The sequence below is a fragment of the Pteropus medius genome, unplaced genomic scaffold (assembly GCF_902729225.1).
Source record: "Pteropus medius unplaced genomic scaffold, Ma_sr-lr_union100, whole genome shotgun sequence".
Classification (NCBI taxonomy): domain Eukaryota; kingdom Metazoa; phylum Chordata; class Mammalia; order Chiroptera; family Pteropodidae; genus Pteropus; species Pteropus medius.
In genome coordinates this window covers 2,604,339-2,612,408 of record NW_024347732.1, presented here as the reverse complement: position 1 = coordinate 2,612,408, position 8,070 = coordinate 2,604,339, and the positions used below count along the sequence as shown (strand labels likewise).

General features: G+C 36.2%; 1 long non-coding RNA gene across 1 annotated transcript; it reads right to left on the bottom strand.

Annotated features, from left to right (window-relative positions):
• Window positions 1-3,787: 3,787 nt before the first annotated feature.
• Window positions 3,788-7,036, bottom strand: LOC120614318 (uncharacterized). Its single transcript, XR_005655932.1, has 2 exons — window positions 6,668-7,036; window positions 3,788-6,197 (listed from the first exon to the last, which is right to left on the bottom strand). It is a non-coding gene; the product is annotated as an uncharacterized LOC120614318 (long non-coding RNA).
• Window positions 7,037-8,070: the final 1,034 nt, after the last annotated feature.

Here is an 8,070-nt window from a genome sequence, read left to right as displayed (position 1 = left end):
CTGGTGAAAGAAATAGACATGCAACCCCAGGAAGCTCAGAGAGTCCCAAAAACCAGGAACCCAAAGAGGCCCACACCAAGACACATCATAATTAAAATGCCAAAGGTTAAATACAAAGAGAGAATCTTAAAAGCAGCAAGAGAAAAGCACTTAGTTACCTACAAGGGAGCACCCGTAAGACTGGCAGCTGATTTCTCAAAAGAAACTATGCAGGACAGAAGGGCTTGGCACAAAGTATTCGACACGATGAAAACCCAAGATCTACAACAAAAGCTATCACTTAGAGTCAAAGGACAGATAAAGAGCTTCCTAGACAAAAATAAGCTAAAGGAATTCATCAACACCAAGCCAGTATCACAGGAAATGTTGGAGGGATTTCTTTAAGAAGAAAAAACATGTTTTAAAAACATGAATAAAGAATGGTAATAACTACATTCCTATCAACAAGTATCTCAAATGGAAAAGAATTAAGTGTTCCAACCAAAAGATAGAGTGGCTGAATGAATAAGAAAACAAGACCCCTACATATGCTGCCTACAAGAGACTCACTTCAGATTACAAGACACACACAGACTGAAAGGAAGGGAATGGAAAAAGATATTGCCTTGATGTTCCTAGAGGGTATTGCACTGAATGAAATGAGTTGGATAGAGAAAGACAAATATCGCATAATTTCACATACATGTGAAATCTAAAGAACACAATAAACAACAAGAACAGCAAAAGCAGAAATAAATTAATAGGTTCAGAGAATATTTTGAGGGCTACTAGATAGGGGATTTGGGAGGACGGTGAAAAAAGGCAAAAGGAATAAGAGGTACAAATGGATAGTTGCAGAATAGACATGGAGATGTAGGGTGTAGCATGAAGAAGATCGTTAATAATGTAATAAATATGTAAGGGGGAAGAAGGGTACTAGATTTAGTGGGGTGATCACTTTGTGAGTTATGTGGATCTCTAATCACTATGCGGTACAACTGAAACTGGTATATTATTGTATGCCAATTATAACTGAAAAAAAAAAACCTCATTGAATTGTACAATGTAAATGCAAGCAACTAATTGTCTATTTCAATAAATCCAGAAAAACAAACAAGTAACCCATAGTAAGAAATATATTTCACATCCAGACTCAGTGAAGATACACACACACAATCACACACATATGCTCCCTAAATTTCATAAAATACCTTTATTATGTGTAATAGATTCTGTCACTCTCCATTCTAATATTTAAAAAACAAGTCCCTGCTCTTCATCCACTAAAATGTTTTTTCCACCACTAATAAAAAGCAACCCTCCAGTTTTAAGAGTCAAGAGAGAGCTCTGGGTGCACTATTACTGAAGTGCAAGAAAGAAACAACTGTAGATAATGCTCTTCATCGTATTAGAAACGCAAGTTAACATTTCAAAGTATGTTCTATGTATGTAAACTAGTGGGAAATGTTATCCATGCGCTTTGTAAAAATACATATTCCTTCCATACAAAGGAATATTTCTGGCAATAAAAAGGAAAACACTGATGTATGTGGGAACATGGATACATGCTGCAACATTGTAAACATTATGTTAAGAAGCCAGCAAGAAAGACCACATATTGTATGATTCCAATTATATGAAATGTCAAGAATAAGCAAATTTATGTAAAGACATAAGTAGATTAGTGGTTCCCTAGAGATACAGAGGTGGGTGGGTGGGGAATAGAGAGTGAATGCTAATGGAAAAGAATTTTAGGGGGGAATGATGAAAATGTTCTAAAATTTACTGTGGTGATGGTTGTACAACTTGTGAACACACTAAAAACCATTTAATTCCAAGCTTTAAATGGATGAATTGTATAGTATGTGAATCATATCTCAATAAAGCTATTTTTAAACATTATATATATATATATATATGAATGACTATAGTCATTTTCCCTCTGCCAGTAGATGGCAGTAGATATTACAACTGGGCCTTGGAGTCCAAAATGTAAAATGAGATTTTACTTTTCAACCTAGCTTTTTAAATTTAAATAATAATAAACTTTATTAAAAACAGATTTGTTTATTACCTTACCATCGTGTCCCCCTATTTATTTCTGTCATTGGTACCAATTAGAATTTTAGAGTATCATAATTAGTAAATATTAAGTTTTATGCACTTATGCTAGTTATTAGAAACCATTGTTTTAACACATTTTCTTTTTAATGTCTCTTCTCATTCTTTTCTTTCCATATCCACTTCCAGCAATCTAAATTTCCTCACGTAAATTTTTAAAATAACATTCTTAATGACCTTTTTGCTTCAATTAATTGTAAACACCACAGGAAAGATAGTTTCCCTAACGCATCTTTTCTGTAATTACATAACTTCTTTCAAAAAGGCCAATGCTCAATTTCAGTTTCTCAGTTCCCTCTCAGTTTACAAGACCAATTCCAACATGGAATTCAACGCTGTTCTCTGTAGAACCTCAATGGACCTCACTCATCTTATCTTTAGCTCTTACATTCAAATTCTACTCACTGATCAAACTGGTCAATCTGCCTTGGCTCAAATTGTTATACCAATAGGGAACTTGCTCCCCTCCTCTCTGGCCATCTTATTCTTATCTATCCTTTGGAAACAATTTAATTCAAATTTCATTATCATGAAGTCTCAACCAACCATCCCAAATCTCATTTATTCATTCATTCAACAAATTATATGAAGAGCGCACTTATTGTGTCCAGGTACCATTAAGCAAGAAAATACAACCATGAAGATGGTATAGTTCCTTCCTTCAAAGGATTTACACTTCCTAAAGGGAAAGCTAATTACATTGCAGGAATAAGTGATGTAATAAAATAACATGGTAAGAGCATAAAGCAACCCCTTGCTTGTATTGAGTTCTGAAAGGTGAATGGAGAGTTAGCTGGCAAAGAAGGGACAAGGGCATTTCAAACAGGAAAAGAGCAGGATTGGAAGCATGAAATATAAGAAAGCATTTATAATTGGAGAACCAAAATCAAAACTAACCAAAACACTCAATGCTTCTAAAACCTTAAGTAGTTTCTAAATGTTGTCTCTTAAAATCTCTATTTAAGCTAGAGAATGAGTTGGTCAAATCTGTATTTGTCACTCTGGAGGATAGATTGGAGCAGAGCAAGACCAGTCAGGAGGGAGGCTGTTGCAGTACAGTGGACAAATGCTGAAGAACTCAGCTAAGGGAGGGCAATGGAGATGGATAGGAGGAGCCACGTGTGAATGTCATTATAGAGGTGAGATGGTTAGGTTTGATCGGATGGGATGGGAGTGAAGAGAATAGAAAAATGACTGCCAAGTCTCTGGCTTAAGCAAGTGAATAGGGAGTGGTAGAATAAGTGGGTGGTGGTCTGAGGTTCCCCGTTTTATGGGGTGAGGAAAACTGAGGATCACTGAGACCAAGTAACTTTCCAGAAACCACAAAGCTAATGAATGTCATAGTCCAGAGTACATCTCATTTGGTTGCTCCTCCAGATCCATTTACCACCCATTTCTGCCCTGTACTACATCACCTGAACTACTCGGTCCTCTAGCTTTTATCCAGTTTGGCCCAAGGGAGAGAAGTATGGGAAGAGAGACTGAGATATGCTTTTCTCAGCTCTCTCCCTGTGGAGCTGAAGTTTTATTAGAGGTTGAATTCCTCTATACCAGTGTTTCTCAAACTATCAGTGGTGAATATTCTTTTTTTTTTTAATTACCACCCCACCACTGATCAACACACACACACACACAAAAACAAAAATAATTACTAGAAAAGTGAAAAAACTCAAAGACATACAAAATATAATTTTCAGGTTTTATATTATTTGAGTCAACAAATATAACATTAATCTGTTAAATTACTAAAGAAGTTTCTAAACACTCACTCTCAGTTTCTCAACTTATCTCTAGTGGATGACAACAAATAGTTTGTAAACTGCTGGCCCCATGTTTATGCCCCCAGCTCTGATGACTTTCTGTGAAATCTCCCTGTGCTCCTTCAGGCCTAGGGTAGTAATGGCTTCTCGGAATTGCTTGCCTATAGATAGATGCTTTACCCTTAACTCTGCTCACACTCTGTAAGTAGTTCTTTCGTTAACATTTTTTTTAGCTTTATTGAGGCATAGCTGACATTCAGGAAACTATCTATTTAATAAAGTGTACCATTTGTTGAGTTTTCACAATATACACTATAAAACTACCACCACAATCAATATAATGATCATATTCATTACCTCAAAAGTTTTATTAAACATTTTTAAAAAATTTATCGTTAAATGTTCTTGAATTAAACCTTTTAGATGTGCCATCTCTTTCCTGTCAAAACCCTGAATCCCGGGTCTCAAAAATTCATGTTTTTTCTCATGAAGTACAGTGATCTCTTTATACTGTATCCCACAGTTTAGTCTTAAATTATCAATCATCTTTCTAATGTTTGTATTTTATTTCTACAATCTTATTGTTAATACATTTAAAATCACTACCATATTTCATTTTGTAGCATATGTCCTGTTGAGCTCTGAAAAACTTTGTAAGCAGTTGTTTTATTTAGAATTGTTTGATTGCAGGAAATAGAGACACACTCAAGCTATTTAATTAAATACAAGGGGATCGATCGCATTAAGAAACGTCTATCTCAAACAAGAGCAGCGACATGGCCCACCTCAGAGAATCTCTCTCTGGACTCAAGGCAGCTCTAGGACCTCAGCATAGGTATTCATCAACACTCATTCCAGTCTAGTCCTTTGTCTTTACGTAATTTGACTTGGCTCTGCATCATGTATCTTCATCCTTCTGTCCTATTTCCAGCTGGTAATTTTACGTGGGTCTCTCATCTTTTTGAGTCAGGCCACGTAAGTCAGAGGTTGCTGCCTATTGGTGACTCCACACAACCCACTTGTGCCCGGTGACTATCCTTGGTCAAATTAGCTGGAACTGGGAGACCAGGTTACTGCCACATATACTCTGAGGAAGATTTACATAGGCGTAGAATCTCTGATGCAGGAGTAAAAGTGGATCCAGAGAGAGAGAACCTAATTAATATTTTCTCATCAACCAACATAAAGTTCTTATATAAAAGCAAGTTTTTAAGCCAACTCAATCCATTCTACCAGGCATCTTTAAATCCACCTAGCTTTTGTACTTAGTCTTTTATTTAAAAGTGCTAAAAGTGCTGTAATGCTGATGTCAGTAGCCCTTAAGGGTATAGGAATATCTGAAGTTGTTAAGAGCAAATTTAGATTAAGCTGCAACTGCTAGTAGTTAAGTTCAAAAAATAGAAGTCTCTTTTCTATACATATAGATAATATATAGAAATATATAATATATATAATATACATGGTGAAGCTCTAAGAGGGAGACAAGGGTATATAGGATTTCCTAAATTATTTTTGATCACTGAAACCTTTGTGTTCTTGTGGAAACATGCTTTGAGAGATGTGGGGTCTGCTAAATACAGCAGCACAATTACAAAAAAGGAAAAGTGCCATATGTAAGTTTATAGTGCTGGCTCTGTACCTGAGAGTGGAACTGAACCAGAGAGTTTGGCTGTTTGCCTGTCTAGAAAATAGACAGGATCTCAGAGTGTTTTGCCTTTTTGAGGCTGGAAAAAAGTTGGTAAATAGCTGGAGTCATTCAATCTTTCAGAACAACTGGCACTAATCGGTGGGCTTATTTTGAGATACTTTGTGTAGATAACAGTTTACAATCAATATATCTGAAATCTTTAGGTAATCTCCAGAATACATTCTGAAGAATGATGTGGAAGTTTCAGAGCAAGCTCTTGGCTGTGGGAAATGATCATAATCAAGTATCTTGGAGAAGGGGTGGCAGCTGTTACTTTTTATCAGTATGCTCAGAGAAGAAGGAAAGCAAAAGTCCTTTTTGTTCTTGTTGGTGGATGAATGTGTTGCAGTTGGCAGTTTGCCAGACTCTCAAATCAGTTGTTCTTGATGAACTTGTTCTCTGAAGAGGCTGAAATGCTTGGCAGTTCACTTAGATCCCACTCCTGCTCTGTTTTCTTCTGTGCATGTCAGTCACCTTAGAAAAGAGCTCACCTGTTACCAAATAAATGCAACATTGAGTTGTTGTGGGCTGGTTAGCTCACTTCCATCCTTGCCTTTTTGCTAAGTTGTTCCTGGCAAGCATTAAGATTTGCGTAAGTTGCTTTTTCACATTAGAGGCAATTTCAGTTTTTCTTCAAAGTGCTCTTTTTACTGCAGAATGGTGAAAATCAAAGAAGGGAAGACACGTTAGTTTGTAAAACAACAGAAGCTACTATGGACTGTTCACAGAGCCTTGTTCTAGGGGAGGTTATAATCTGATGAGCAAGACAGACAAGAATGAAAGAATAAAGATAGTACAATCTAAGCATTTGATATATAAAACATGCACAATATATAATTCTATATGTAATTTGAAATAGTGAAAATCAATTCATTCAAGAAACATTTTTGAGTGTTTAGTGTGTGCCAGAAAGTAGGGACGTATTGGTGAATAGGATATAATCATTCTGTTGGAAGAAGCTCACAGGTTAGAAGAAGAATACTGACCTGTAAATAAATAAGGGAATAAACTGTTCGGGAACTAGAGCTTAATCTGTGGATATACTGGAGTCACAAATCAGAGAATATAAAATCTATTGAGGGATGGGGGAGCAAATAGGGAGCAGGGAGTATGTACATACCATTTTGTTTATCCATTTAGTTGTTGATGGGTATTTGTGTTGTTTTCACCTTTTGGCCATTGTGAGTAGTGCTGCTATGAACATGTGTGTACAAGTATTTGAGAACCTGTTTTCAATTGTTTTGGTATATATCTAGCAGTGGAATTGCTGGGTCATATGGTAATTCTATGTTTAACTTTTTGAGGAGCTGCCAAACTTTTCCACAGCAGCTGTACCAGTTTAAATTCCCACTAGCAAAATACAAGGGTTCCAATTCTCTACATCCTCACCAACCCTTATTTTTTAAAATTATAGCTATCCTAATGGGTGTGAAGTATTTCATTGTGGTTTTGATTTATTTTTTCCTAATGACTAAAGATGTTGAGCATCTTTTCATGTGCCTATTGGCCATTTGTACATCTTCTTTGGAGAAATGTCTATTCAAGTCCCTTTGCTCATTTTTTAATAGGGCAGTTTATCTTTTTGTTGAGTGGTAAGAGTTCTTTATATATTAGGGATTTAATTAATTAATTAAATTTAATTAAGTATTTTCTCCCATCCTGTAGATTTTGTTTTTACTCTTTTGAGAGTGTCATTCGATGCAAAAAAGTTTTTAATTTTGATGTTCAATTTATTTTTTCTTTTGTTGCTCATGTTTTTTTGTCATCTAAGAATCCATTGCTAAATTCCAGGCAATGAAGAGTTATCAGTATGTAATGTTTTCTTCCAAGAATTTCATGGTTTTAGCTCTTCTTTTTAGGTCCTCAATCCATCTCGTGTTCATTTTTGTATATGGTCTGAGGTTAGGTTCCAGTTTCATTCTTTTGCAAGTAGATACCCAGTCATCCCAGTACCATTTATTGAAGAGATTATTCTTTCTCCATTGAATGCCCTTGGCACCATTGTTGAAAATCAATTCACTATATATATAAAGGTTTATTTCTGGACTCTTGATTCTATTCGATTGGGGCTCTGTTTATCCTTGATGCAAGACAGGGCAAATTTCCCAATGTGAGGAGAGCAAGCCCTGTACTGAGAGAAGAAGAGGGTCCTTTGGCAGAAAGTGTAGAAAGAATTTAACATACATGCCAAAGTTAGAGTCAAAAGGAAAGTTTACTAGAACAAGGGTAACGCTGCATAGACAAAGAGTCGTCTCCTCTCAGAGGCAGAGTGAGAGGGCCTAAGAGAGATGAGGACAGTGAGAGAGACAAAGTAGAGTACCAAGAGGAAGACAGTGAAAGCGACGAGGAGAAAAAGACTGAGAGGTTCTGAGAGAAAGACATTGAGAGTAAAGGCAGTGAGAGGGACCCCAGAGTGTGGGGAATTCAGTTTATATATCATTCCCTAGTTCTTATGAGTTACAGTTTAAAGACTTTGTTTACCCATTTCCTTTGATATGACATACAGTGAGGAAGGGGAAGGGG